Here is a 14,798-nt window from a genome sequence, read left to right on the forward strand (position 1 = left end):
GACCATGGGGATAGAGGAGGAGAGATGGACCCATGGGAGGGCAGGAGGGAAGAGAGCTGGGATAAGAAAGGGGATGGAAAGAAAGGGACAGGGAGTTATAGCCTGACCAGTGGAGAGAGGGCGGGGGATTCTGAAAGTGGTGAGCCATGTGAATGAGGTCAAAAGGGAGATGACAATATGAGTGAGAGAGCAGTGAGTACAGTGGTAGAAAAGTGGTAATGGTGAGTAGATAGCAGGAAATAGGAGGCTGGGAAAGGAGTGAGATGGGAAATGGGAGAGCTAGGAACTGAGAGAAGATGGAGAATTGAGAGGTAGCTAAACATTTTAAAAGAAGAAGGGCGAGAAAGAAGGCAAGATTTGAGTGGACAGAGGCAAAAAAGAAAAGAAAAAGCTGAAAGGGAAAAATTAATACATTGGAGACAAGCATAAGGAGGAAATGGAACAAGAGAGGAGAAAAAATGAACAGCACATACTGGAAAGAGAATTAGTTGAACATGGACAAAAAGCAGAAAGAGAAACTGGGACCAAGCTGATGGAAAAACAAAATATCCATACAACAAGGTAGAAAAAATTGTTTTATTTTGAATTTATTAACTGGAATATGTTAGCTTTGGGATATGTGCATCACAATTATTTTTGTATTCAGTGGCGTAGTCATATACAGCTGATTTAGGGGAGGGACTGGAGCCCAAAATTAGTGGATGGGCACTAAAGTTTCTCCCCGCCTGAGTGCAATTTACAAATACTTGAGCTATTGGGGATTTCCAAGCCCTGCCACCTGAAGACATCTTCCTTCAGTCTGGCAACCCAAAATCTCCAAGCTATGCAACCAATGGCAATATCCTCAAACTGCCACTGCTTTCATGCATGCATGAAAGACAAGGGGGGGGGGGGGGCAGGGAGGAGGGAAGGCAGCAGCTCTGCAATATTGCTGCCAGCTGCAGAACTTGGGAAGTTGGAGGGGAGGAGGTGGCCGTCAGTTGGTGAGGCTTGGGGATCCCTACTAGCTAAAGTAGGGGAGATGTTCATTTTGAGGGAGTCTAAGCTCAAAGTGGGAGGCCCAAAAAAGCAGTAATGTTTACCGTGACTGAACAATCCTCCATGTGCGCCTCTGACAGCTGATGCAGCATCCCGCCCTGATGAGGCCATTGTTCACATTAAATGCGTGTTTTGTCATATTTTTATTTTAATGTAAAAAATATTTTTTATGTCAATAAATAAGATTATGATGATGATGATATCTGGTTTTATTTAATGTTAGTAGCTAGTTTAAACCAATTCCTAAAAACATGGTTCTTGCAAAGAAATTTGGCTCTCAAAAGAAATCTTAATCGTACTGCTGATCTTTGGCTCTTTTGACTAACGTGTTTGCCTACCACTTGCTTTAAAGGAAGGGAAGGCTAACATATCTTTGTGTGTTTCTAAATGGCAAAGTCTAAGGGTATTCCAACATAAGGGGACAAAAGATTCCGTAGAGAAGTTTGAAGATTATGCATGCACATTTAAACTGGAATCTAAAGCGAACTGGGAGCCAGTGAAGCTTTATCAACAAAGGGGAAACATGATCATACTTTTATTTCCCAAAAATGAGCTTAGCTGCAGTATTCTGTATTAACTGAAGTCGTTTTAGACTGCCCTGCTTAATACCCAGATAAACTGAGTTATAATCATCTAGCCGAGAAAGCACAGTGGATTGTACCAACCTGAGAAATGTTCTTGATGGAATAGTGATCTGACCTTCCTCAACGTGTCCCGTATATGGATATTCAGTTGAGGATGGGCTGAGGAGGGCTTTGATGGCTAGGATGGTTTAGATGGGCTGGAGTAAGCTTTGACGGAGACTCCATTAGATAGAAACTAAGCACACTACCTGGCAGAGCTCTGGGTTTCTGGCCCAGAAAAAGGACCATTTAAATTAAATGATTAATTTATAAAGCGTGTACGGGTTTGGCAGACTGGATGGAACATTCAAGTCTTTATTTGCCATCATTTATTATGTTACTGTGTATGTTAGGAGAAAGCTTAGTTGTTAGTGCAGTAGATTTTAAACCATGGGATGCTGATTCAAATTCCACTGTAACTCTATTAATTATTTTTTTCTGGGGCTCCCAGGAACAGAAACATACTGTATCTAAAGAAAGAAGACACCTCTAAGCCTGAAGGCTATTGAAGTAGTGTGCATTCAGGTAGAGTAGACATTTTTCTATTCCTGGCAAGATCACATTTATTAAGAAAAAAAACAACTATTGATGTCAGTATCAGATTTCACTAGGAGATCTGACACTACTACCAAAGAACGGAAGGGTTCTCTGACGTCAATAAAGTCAGTCAATAAAAGTAGGGATAAAGAGATGCTGAGTCAGCGCAAGTGCTATATCTATCTATCTATATAAAATCAGATGTATCTGTGTGTGCATGTACGTATGTATGGACTGCATGTTCCACCATAACTCTGAAATGCATGGAGAGATTTCAACCAAACTTGGTATACATACGACTTACTATCTGGGAAAAAATACTGTGGGGTGGGAAGGGGGTGACGTGTTTTATATAGAATGCAGCTGCTTTTGCTTTGACCAATTGTGTGAAGCTTGGGGAATGATGTCACACAGTCATTTAACAGTGGTGAAGCCTAAACAAAGTGAAAACTGAAAATTTGTGTGATGTTAATCCTCAAGTGAATGTAAATCAAAAACCAAGGGAATTTGAAAGTGGGGGTGAGAAGGGGATGGCTCTTCTCTAACAAACTATCACTCAATGCTGACAAATCTTGCGGTCTTCTCCTCCCCATTAAAAAATCCGAAGTAATACCAGGAACAATATACATCAAATCCATACCATTGCGTATGGAGACTAAAATAAAATTATTAGGCGTCATCCTAGATAGCGAACTCACATTTCACGATCACATCAGTTCTGTTGTAAAAACTTGTTTCTTCAAACTACGTATCATTCGTTCCCTCAGATCTATTCTAACTACTGACTCGATTAACACTTTAATTCATTCCCTAGTTATTTCACACTTAGACTATTGTAATTCTCTTCTAAATGGACTCCCCCAAAAAGAACTTCGTCGGCTGCAACTTATTCAAAACACTGCTATCAAACTCATTTATAGAATCGGTAAATACGAACACGTCACTCCTCTTCTTAAAGAGGCCCATTGGCTCCCAGTCACTCATCGGATAACTTATAAAATCATATTGCTTACTTTCAAAATTAAACATTCCCACCTGCCCCTATTTCTAGATAAACTAATAATCCCCCAAAGTTCTTCTCGTTCCTTAAGATCATCAGATCAAAAACTTCTTTACATTCCGTCTCTAAAAGAATCCTTTTACTCAAGGAATACTAATTTCGCTATAATTGCCCCCACATTGTGGAACTCTCTCCCCCAATTTCTTCGGGATGAAATCCAACTACTAAAATTTAAGACTAATCTTAAAACCTTTCCATTTAAAGATGCCTATGCCAAATCTTAATCTTTTTGTCCACTTGTTTATCCCTTTTTTATATCTAATCTTTATCTTCAGCGCATTTCACTCATATCATGCACCCCCGCCCTCTATGTTATATCCCTTCCCTCTATCTCATTTCTGCTAAGATTATGTAACTTTTTCCCCTACCTCCCCATTTACCCTCACTGTCAGGTCCGTTCGTATGTTTTATATGTTGTTATCTTTCCCACTAATCTTCCTAAAACTCCATTAAATATTTCATTTCTTCCTATTTAAATTTTATTGTTAACCGGTCAGATATTTGTTTTATGGTCGGGATATAAAAAACCAATAAACTTGAAACTTGATGTAAAAATAACCCATAGTTTTTAGGCTCGCTGAGATGAATACTAACACTCCCAATGCTGTTTAAATCCAAGTTCAGCCCCATGTAGAGGGCCATTCTTGCTGCAAAAACTGAAGATGTCCATGAAATAAACAATCAAATACTTCCCGTTTTACCAGGCGTAATCACAGAAGACAAGTCTATTGATACTGGAAGATTGGGATAAATAAATATCCGGGCAACGCCGGGTGATCAGCTAGTATTTGAATAAGTGGAAACATCTCTTTATCCCTACCTAGTGAGATCTGAACCTGCATCCCTTCATGTATAGTCCTCTGCACCAGTGGCGCAGTAAAGGGAGGTGCAGGGGGGCGGTCTGCCCTGGGCATGGTCTTCCTAGGGGCACGACGCCACTCCTCCTCTCCATCCCCCCATTGCTCCCTTTACCACGAGCGTGCCCCTTGCCTTCCCCCATACCTTTTTTACTTCCACGGCACGAGGTTGCTGCCCGTGTCAGCATTGGTGCTTTCTCTGATGTCACTTCTGGGACTCGCGCCTAGGAAGTGATGTCAAAGGGTGAGCCAACACTGACGTGGGCACACTGCTCAAGCCGGAGAAGTTAAAATAGGTATGGGAAAGGGAAGGGGGGGGGGGTGCCGTTAGGAGGTCAGGAAGAGGACAGGGGAGGGGCACCACCACCCAGGGTGCCACTCAATCTCATTACACCATTGCTCTGCACTGACCCATGGGCTACTCTTCTGTTCTGCAAGGACCTCTGTAGAGCCATTTTAATAAGAATGCTGCCAGGAAAATGTCCCTTAGCCTTTTTTTCCCATTTCAGTTTGTAAAATGATTGTTTGGGATGGACATCTCCAGGGTAAGGAAGTCCTTTTCACATATTTTTGAACAGGAAATCTGGACATCATTTCTGTTTGAAATGGCTGTGAGACCGGGGGGGGGGGGGGGGAGGGGGGAAGGTTGGGAAGCTGAAACAGTGGCAGGGGGTTTGTAATTACTTAAAACAGGGGCCAGAATAAGTGCATTGGTATTTTATGATTATTTTGGTAATCCCTTGCCTCTTTAATATCCCTAATAAATTTTGTGATTTTCAAGTGCATTCACTCTGTAGCCCCTCAATATCTCTCCTCACTTATCTCCCCCTATGCTTTCCCCCCCCCCCCCACTTGAACTCCATTCATCAAGTAAGTCCCTCTTAAATGTAACTTTCTTCTCTACTGCCAACTCCAGAATCTGTCCCTTCTTTCTTGCCGCGTCGTATGCCTGGAACAGTCTCTAGCAGTATTCAAATCCATTCTACCAGAAACTCCCTAACCTTGAGATGTCTTGCCTGTCCAAATTATATTCTAAGCTCTTCTGAGCAGGGACTGTCTATTGAGTGTTAAGTGCCTTTCAGCACTATAGAAATGATAAATAGTAGGAGTAGTAGATCAATTACCATGCCATTTTACCCATTAATTAATTTTCTTGCAAATTATCATTAGGCATTGCTAGGCATGCACAATTTTTTTTTAATTATTTTTTTTTTTTATAATTAAGGTTGCGCACAGATATCTGTATGGTGCTTAGCAATACCTAAGTTGAAGTACCCTCCGATGCATAATGATGCCTACCTGAAAAGTAGGCATGGTTAGGGGGCAGAAAATAGGTGTAGTAAACTTAGTTGTCACCAGGTGTGCAATTTAGTCGCTGGTAAATTAGGCCAGGTAAAACCTGACCATGTATATTGGGGCCTACCTCTATGATACCTAGTGATGTCTAAATCTACTTAGGTGCCACTAGGCATGTCCTATAAATGACCCTAGTGTTTGATTGACAATTGTGTAGTGCAGCGCCTACAGGTTGGGCATCGTTTATAGAACCAGGTCTTAAGTTTTCTGTACATCTCAGGGATTCTGACTAGAGTATTTTTCTCTAGATCAAATTAAATGGGTTGTTGAATCCTGTCAATCCTAACCCTAAGGGGGCAAAGGGCCTGGGACAAATAAGCCAGAGCATCCCCCTTCCCTCTAGAAAAAGAAGAAGGTTGGGTGAGTAGAGTGTTGTCATGGACATTGAAGAGGGGAGGGGGACATGACCTTTTGAGACCATCTGTCAGCCTTCCTGATGGTCTCTGAGGTAGGGTTGCCAGATTTCCTCATTCTGCTCTCACCTACCAGCTCCCAGCCCCACCTCATTCTGCTCCCAGCCCCGCCCTGTTCCACCCCAAGCCCCACCCACACACAAACCTCGTGTCTCCTTCTCTGAGATTGGGGCCATGCCTGGAGGACTTCTGCACATGGAGGACGTCCATTCTGAGCTCCCCTGGGAGAACGGTTTAAAAAATTGAATCCATGAATAAATGTGCGGCTGTCGGCACAGTGATGTCATGTGCATGCGCGTATGCATGTGATGTCATCACATCAATGGTCGTGCATGCGCAAAGACCCTCTAGATGTGGCACCGAGCTCAGGGCCTTCCAAAACCCAGACAAACTGCCGGGTTTTAGAAGTCCCTCCAGGCATCCAGACAGCCCTCTAAAAAGATCTGGTAACCCTACTCTGAGGTCTCTGCTGCCCTGTATTCAAATTATATTGGTAGTCCACCAATTCAATGTCTTTGGCAGGTTACAACAACCATACACAATCAGCAGACAAATACAACAATGAATAAATAATAAAATAATATACAGCAGATCGGAGAGGATTATCATGCCGCTGTACCGGGCCATGGTGTGCCCTCACCTGGAGTACCGCATCCAGCACTGTTCGCCATACATGAAGGACACAGTACTACTCGAAAGGGTCCAGAGAAGAGCGACTAAGATGGTTAAGGGGTTGGAGGAGCTGCCGTACAGCGTAAGATTAGAGAAACTGGGCCTCTTCTCCCTCGAACAGAGGAGATTGAGAGGGGACATGATCGAAACATCCAAGGTACTGAAGAGGATAGACTTAGTAGATAAGCACAGGTTGTTCACCCTCTCAAAGGTAGGGAGAACGAGAGGACACTTTCTAAAGTTGAAAAGGGATGGATTCCGTACGAACGTAAGGAAGTTCTTCTTCACCCAGAGAGTGGTAGAAAACGGGAATGCTCTTCCGGAGTCTGTCATAGGGAAAACACCCTCCAGGGATTCAAGACAAAGTTAGACAAGTTCCTGCTGAACCAGAACGTACTCAGGTAGGGCTAGTCTCAGTTAAGGCGCTGGTCTTTGACCAGAGGGCCACCGTGTGAGTGGACTGCTGGGCACGATGGACCCCGGGTCTGACCCAGCAGTGGCAATTCTTATGTTCTTATGTACAGTATCTCTCTAAGGACAGCTTGAATTCTAGAACACATGAAGAACTTGTTTCTGTATCCAGTTTATTTTGCAAAATATGGTTTCAGTGGCATTGTCCTAGGTAAAATAGAGTGTTCATGAGTATGTGTATACCCACCCCAGGCTGTCCAGCCTTGTCATTATGCTACTGTATTGTACTGTGGTATATTGTATTGTATTGCCAAACGTACTGTCCAACGTAACATACTGTGAATGTTAGCTTGTAACCCGTTCTGAGCTCTCAGGAGGACGGGATAGTAATCAAATTAAAGAAATAAATATACCGTATGGCCAGAAGGAAGAGATGGCCTAGAACAGTTGAAAGGATAAATGTGATACAGTAGAACACCAAAGCAAAGAAAATTAAAGGAAGAATGAGGTAGGCGACTCTGCCAGGTGACAATGAACAGAAGATAGCTCACATTTACACTGGCACTGGAAACTTAGTTTGTGTTTAATTTAATCTTTTTTTTTTCCAGGGAAGTTTGCTTAGAGATAAACCAATCATGGGTAAATAAAACCTTCAGGCTAGTTCCACGGAAATCCAGCGTTACACAAACAATTTATCTTCAAGTTGAATGACCTGCAGTCACCTCCATCGTTTGTCTTCTCTTCCCGCTGTCAGTGAATTTTCATGCTTATGGAGAATCTGGAGCCAGGAAGAGCGTATGCACAATTGAGACTGATACACTGGAGGCTCAGAGGTGATGCCGGGCAATTCTATGCAGTGGGGATCCTACGTGTGGGTCTTCTGCTGGTGCTAGGGATGGTGCAGATGTAGCATTCGGATCCCCTAGGACAGGGGTAGGCAATTCCGGTCCTCGAGAGCCGGAGCCAGGTCAGGTTTTCAGGATATCCACCATGAATATGTATGAAATGGATTTGCATGCACTGCCTCCTTGAGATGCAAATCTATCTCATGCATATTTATCGTGGAAATCCTGAAAACCTGACCTGGCTCCTGCTCTCAATTGCCTACCCCTGCCCTAGGAGAAGGGGGTTCTTGTCATCATTCGGATCCCCTAGGACAGGGGTGTCAAAGTCCCTCATCAAGGGCCGCAATCCAGTCGGGTTTTCAGGATTTCCCCAATGAATATGCATGAGATCTATTAGCATACAATGAAAGCAGTACATGCAAATAGATCTCATGCATATTCATTGGGGAAATCCTGAAAATTTGCCTGGATTGCAGCCCTCGAGGAGGGACTTTGATACCCCTGCCCTAGGAGAATAATTATAATAACAGTTTATATACCGCAGGACCGTGAAGTTCTATGCGGTTTACAAAGATTAAAAGATGGTACAAATTGATTGAACTTAACAGGGTGGAAGCTATTGATTAACAGCTCAAGGATCAGTTATTGAGGAGAAATAGTTGTACGAGCCAGCTGCCTAGATACTTCAGGAACAGATATGTTTTTAGGCGTATCCTGAATTCCCCGTAAGTAGTAGGCGTAAGCAATTGTTCTAGATCTTTACCCCATAATGCTTCTTGATGTGAGAAAAGGAGAAGGGGGTTCTTGTCATCATTCGGATCCCCTAGGAGAAGGGGGTTCTTGTCATCATTCGGATCCCCTAGGAGAAGGGGGTTCTTGTCATCATTCGGATCCCCTAGGAGAAGGGGGTTCTTCTCATCATTCGGATCCCCTAGGAGAAGGGGGTTCTTGTCATCATTCAGGGTGACACCTGATGGTTGGAGTAGGATCAATGATGCAGGGTCTCGGCATCGGAACCACCACTGTAATGACCAGCAACAATTAGAAGACTGGTTTATTAAAAAAGGGAGAAGTCTGTTGAACTGTAAGAAAAAAAAGCCAAAAGACAGACAACAGCAAACTGTTACCTACTTCACCCTGAATATGAGATAGGGACAAGCAGTGGTGGCAAACCATGTAACCCCTTGTGTACTCTTCTCTTCTCTGGGCTTTCTCTTCCTCTCTCAATTTTCCCAAACCATCCCTATGAGTTTTGTCCCTGTCCCTGCCCCATAACTGCAAGCTCTGCCTTAACCGCACAGGCCTCGAACACTTATGATTTTAAAGTGTCTGAGGCTTATACAGATGAGGACAGAGCTTGCAGGAAAGGGGCAAGGACAGGAAAAGATCTCAACAGGACGGGAAGGGAAAATGAGTTCCTGCGTGGATAGGGAAAAATCTGTCCTCATGTCCTCGTATACTTCTCCCTACTTATCCATAGGGGTTAGGGGCAGAGCCGGCCCGCGAATATTAAAAAACCGCAAATAATATTCGGGCTGGTTCTGCCCCAACCTCCGCTTTCCCCGGCTATTTTAAGCTCTGTAAGCCCCCCCTTAAGCCTTACCTGGTGGTTTAGCGAGTTTTCGGGGCAGGAGCGATCTTCTCACGCTCCTGCCCCGTGCAGATCGCTCATAGGAAATGGCTGCCTTGAGCTCCCGTCGTAGTTATTTTTTTGGTTTTAAAATCGCGAATAACCGAATCCGCGGATGCTGAAACCGCGGATTCGGAGGGGGAAGTGTATTCTTTCTCCCCAGAGAGGGGGAGGGGAGTAAGGGAAGACACCAGGAAGCAACCCTCAGTTAAGAACAGAGGACCCTCAGATAAGGTCTGGCCCCTCCTTCGCCTAAAAGATCTTGTTTTGGGTGTTTGGGACTTGGGTGTTTTTTTGGTCGGGAATGTGTTCTAAACATACACGTAGTGGCGGTCTGGGCGATAAAACTGCTGAACGTACAGGCAGGCCATTCAAAAAAAACAACCACATTTTGGATGGTTTTTTTTTTTTTCTCGAGAATAGACATTTCCCTGCTGCCTACTTTGTGCGCCTAGGTCCTTAGGCCAAAAGGGGACTTAGACGTTGTTTTTGATTATGCCCCTCCAGGTCTATAGTACCACTAGCTTTAGAAACAATAACTTGATGGTTATTTTAACTAACACAAAACACAGGATTGGTAACATGAAATAAGCCAGACATACTAAACACATTCCCACGGTTGCAAAACATCCAGAACCTCCTTAGCATGTCTGACATAAGTGTCTTAATGTGCTTATAAAGTATTTATTGTTCATCTTTCAAAGTTTAGTTTAGCTGATTTAAGTGAACACATTTTTATAGGCCAATCTTTGGCAACCATTGGGCAATCTATTTACAAAATTACATATGCATGAAAACTAAATCTATGATATCATCTAAACAAAGTGAAGTATGGGAAGCAAGGTTCTGGATCAAGAGGCTGTGATGGGAGAGACCGAGTTGGATTTAGTGGCGATCACAGAGAACCATGAATGGGATATACCATGTTTCCCCCCCAAATAAGACAGTGTCATATTAATTTTGGGTCCATTAGGGCTTATTTTCGGGGGATGTCTTATTTTTTTTCATATGCAACAATCATCTCTCCCTTCCTCTACCCCAATTCTTCCCCTTTCCTTTCTCCCTCCCCCCATGTGCAGCATCTTTCTGTCCCTCCCTCCCATCCCCCTGTGCAGTAGAACCCCCACCGACCCTCTCACCGTGAGACTTGACGTACCTCTGCTCTGAGGCCTCCCAAAAACAGCAGTGGCGGCAGCGCTCAGTGACATGGCAGAGGGAAAGCCCCGGCGGGGAAGGCCATGATGCAGCCCATTCAGAGCGCTGCTATCGCTGCTGCTTTAGGAGGCCTCAGAGCAGAGGTATGTCAGGTCTCTCAGGGGTGGGGGTTGCTGAATCGACTAGTCTGATTTATTGGGCGAATCGGACAGGGATGGAGTCGGGGACATTCGGGGGGGAGGGGGCTTCCAGGGTTAATCTTAACTAGGGCTTATTTTGGAAGTAGGGCTTATATTAGGAGAATCTTTAAAAATCATACTAGGGCTTATTTTTGGGATAGGTCTTATTTTCAGAGAAACGGGGTAGTTATACAGGGCTATAATCTGTTCAGTAAAGACATGGTAGGAAGAAAAGGAGGGGGTGTGGCATCAGTGGCGAAGTAAGAGGGGTGCAGAAGGCCAGTCCAGCCCATGTGCCATCTTGGTGGGGGCACCAGCACCTGTCCTTCTCTCCTTCCCCGCTTTTTCCTGACCCCCCCACCATACGCATGTTTATGTTCATGTTTATTAGAATTTATATACCGCTCTTTGCTACATCAGTGCAGTGTACATCAATTTAAAAGAAAAGAATGCCTCTTTAATTTCCCCAGCGTAAGCAGAATTGCAAACCTGCTGCCCACATCAGTACCGGCTCTCTATGATGTCACTTCTGGGTCCCGCACCAAGGAAGTGACGTCAGAGGGAGAGCAGAAACGATGTGGGTAGCAAGTTTGTGATGCTGCTCGCACCGGGGAATTTAAAGAGGTATGTGGGAAGGGAAAGTTGTGTGTGCTCATGGCGGGGGAGGGGGATGGAGAAGAGGGTGGGGGAGAAGCACCACCACTCTGGGCACCACTCACTCTTGCTATGTCACTGAGTGGCATTATATGTTATTGCTCATACTAATGCCACACAATTGCAGGATCTGCAGGGTAAGGAAGAAGGCATTGCGAGTCAATCTGGAAAAAGGGAATGGAAAATGTATTTACATTGGTGTAATATACAGGCCTCCTTCACAGACAGAAGAAATTGTCAGAGACTTAATAGTAGACATAGAAACATGATGGCAGATAAAGGCCAAATGGCCCATCTAGTCTGCCCATCCGCAGTGACCATTATCTCTTTCTCTCTCTGAGAGATCCCACGTGCCTATCCCAGGCCCTCTTGATTTCAGACACAGTCTCAGTCTCCACCACCTCTTCCGGGAGACTGTTCCAGGCATCTACCACCCTTTCCGTAAAAAAGTATTTCCTCAGATTACTCCTGAGCCTATCACCTCTTAACTTCATCCTATGCCCTCTCATTCCAGAGCTTCCTTTCAAATAAAAGTGACTCGACTCATGCGCATTTACATTATGTAGGTATTTAAACGTCTCTATCATATCACCCCTCTGCTGCCTTTTCTTCAAGGGTATACAGATTGAGATCCCCATAGGCCTTATGATGAAGACCACATACCAGTTTAGTAGTCTTCCTCTGGTCCGACTCCATCTTTTTAATATCTTTTTGAAGTCGGGGCCTCCAGAATTGTACACAATATTCAGAATATAGCTGTAAAAGGGGAAGTGTTACCACTAGGTGATTTTAACATATCAGATGTGGATTGGGGTATACCTCTTGTGGGGTCTTCTAGAAGTAGGGAGATCCTGGATTCTGTACAAGGAGAACTGTTCTAGTATTTGGTAATGGAACCCATGTGGGATGGGGCCATACTGGACTTGGTGCTTACAAATGGGGAAAGTGGTTTGTTTTTTTATTTTTTTTTTTAATTACTGTTTTAAAATACTTTTTAAAGCCATTATTAGTGTTTTAAATGGCAATGATGTCATCGATGATGTTTATGGTGGAAAAATGCATTTTTAAGCACTGTGGATCTGGCTTTAGTTAACATGTTGTGGGATCCTGTTTTACACCAGAATCATTGGTTTTCAGGTATATTAGTGGCCAAAATTGTGGAAACACCTAGAGGGGCATAATCAAAAGAAACGGCTAAGTCCATTTTGGGCCTAAGTCACAAGTCGCCCAAAGTTGGACATGGGAAAAGGTCCATTTTTGAAAAATGTGTCCAACATTTTTTTTTTTTTAATTCTTTATTGATTTTTAATCAAAAACAGTGTCATACAAATGAAAGAATAAAATATATTCTACATATTACACTATTATCTATACAGGTAACATAAATATCATGCAATAATTTCATTTTCCTGCATATAATAATATCATAATATATCCTAATATACAATACAAATAAAGAATAAGGTTACCCAAATATCACTATCAATATTTATTCCCCTCCCTCCAACCCCCCACCCCACTGGATGTGTAAAGATAAATAAACCAAAGAAAAGAAGAGATATGATGAAAATACATTATTATGTTTTTACAAATTTAGTCATTGGGCTCCAAATTTTATTAAATACCTCACTAAAACCCCTACATTCTGTGTTAATTTGTTCGTATCTGTATGTAGTACACACATTCACCCACCAAAATGTATAATTAATTCTATCATGGTTTTTCCAATTACTTGTAATCAATTGAATGGCTATATCTGTTAGGATCATAGACGACTTATATTTATCTAGAGTGGGTTTCACATGTAAAATTGTTCCACAAATTATAGCCTTATATGACATTGGAACATTTGAATCTAGTACTAAATTTATTTGTCCCCAAATTGACTTCCAATATATTAATATAAACGGACAAAAATACAACCGATGATCCAAAGTCCCTATACCAGTATGACAATGCCAGTATCAATTAGACTTAGAACTATCTATTTTATTTAATCGAACTGGGGTCCAGAAAATTCTATGTAACAAAAATAACCATGTTTGTCTCATAGATGCTGACACTGTACATTTCAATCTCCAAGTCCAAATTCGTGGCCAACAAGACACAGAAATATACAGTTTTATCTCGTTGCTCCAGATGTTTCTAAGACTATTTTTTGGCTTTTTATTCAAAAATCCAGAAATCAATTTGTACCACTGAGCAGCCTGATGACCTACTAAATCAGTTTGGTAGCAAAGGATTTGCAGGCTAAAATATGTTCATTGAAATGGAGAATTCTCCAGATGTCTTTTAAACCACAAGACCACAAGAGTGGTTGACGCCTGGAATGCCCTCCCAGAGGAGATTATTGCGGAATCGACCGTCCTAGGCTTCAAGAGCAAACTAGATGCATATCTCCTTAAGAGAGGCATATAAAGATGTGGTGGACTATAAATTACGCCAGGTGTACACCTGGCAGGGCCTCCGCGTGTGCGGATCGCCGGACTTGATGGACCGAAGGTCTGATCCGGAGATGGCAGTTCTTATGTTCTTATGTACCAAATTATCCAAACCTAAAGATTTTAAAATTTTACTAGGTTTTTTATCCAATATCGGATCCATAACCGCATTAAAGTCCCCTGCCAATATTAACTTGGAGGCTGATGATAATATTAATTTTTGGAGCTTGTTAAAAAATTCCAATTGATTCAAATTAGGGGCATATATGTTAAACAGCGTCAAGGTATTTTCCCCTGAGATCATTTCTATTTGAGTCCATCTTCCCAACGGATCCATAGATATCATATTAAACGTCGCTAAACATTTTTTATGTACAAAAAGGGTCCCACATAAACATCTCACTACAGCACCCTTATAGGTCATGGTGAGCCCCATAACCCCCCCAAATCTACTAGATCCACCTATCTACCACCCCAATAGCCCTTATGGCTGCAGGAGCCACTTATATGGCAGTACAAAAGGGTTAGGGGGTTTTGGGGGTGCACATTTTTTGCCATTAATGCAATAACTAGAGTGGCTTATGGGCCTGGGTCCTCCTCTCCAAGGTTCACTAACCCACCCCCAAGACCACTTAAGCTTCCTCTGTGCAGCTCTACTAGGCTTTTCTATGCCAGGCTGCCAGGCTGCCAGGTGCTGATGTTCTGGAGGCAGATATGTGAAGTTATTATTATGATTTTTATGGGTGGGGGTCAGTGATCACTGGGGCAATGTGTGGGGGTCTGTACTTTGTGTCTGCAGTGCTTATCTGGTTACTTTGAATAACGTCTTGTGACTTAGACCTGGTTTTAGATGGCCTAAGTCACAGCGTCCAGGTTCTGTCTAGGCAGTGTTGTAAAACTTTCGGTTATACATACAGTATGACAGTC

This window comes from Geotrypetes seraphini, chromosome 7 (assembly GCF_902459505.1).
Source record: "Geotrypetes seraphini chromosome 7, aGeoSer1.1, whole genome shotgun sequence".
NCBI lineage: Eukaryota > Metazoa > Chordata > Amphibia > Gymnophiona > Dermophiidae > Geotrypetes > Geotrypetes seraphini.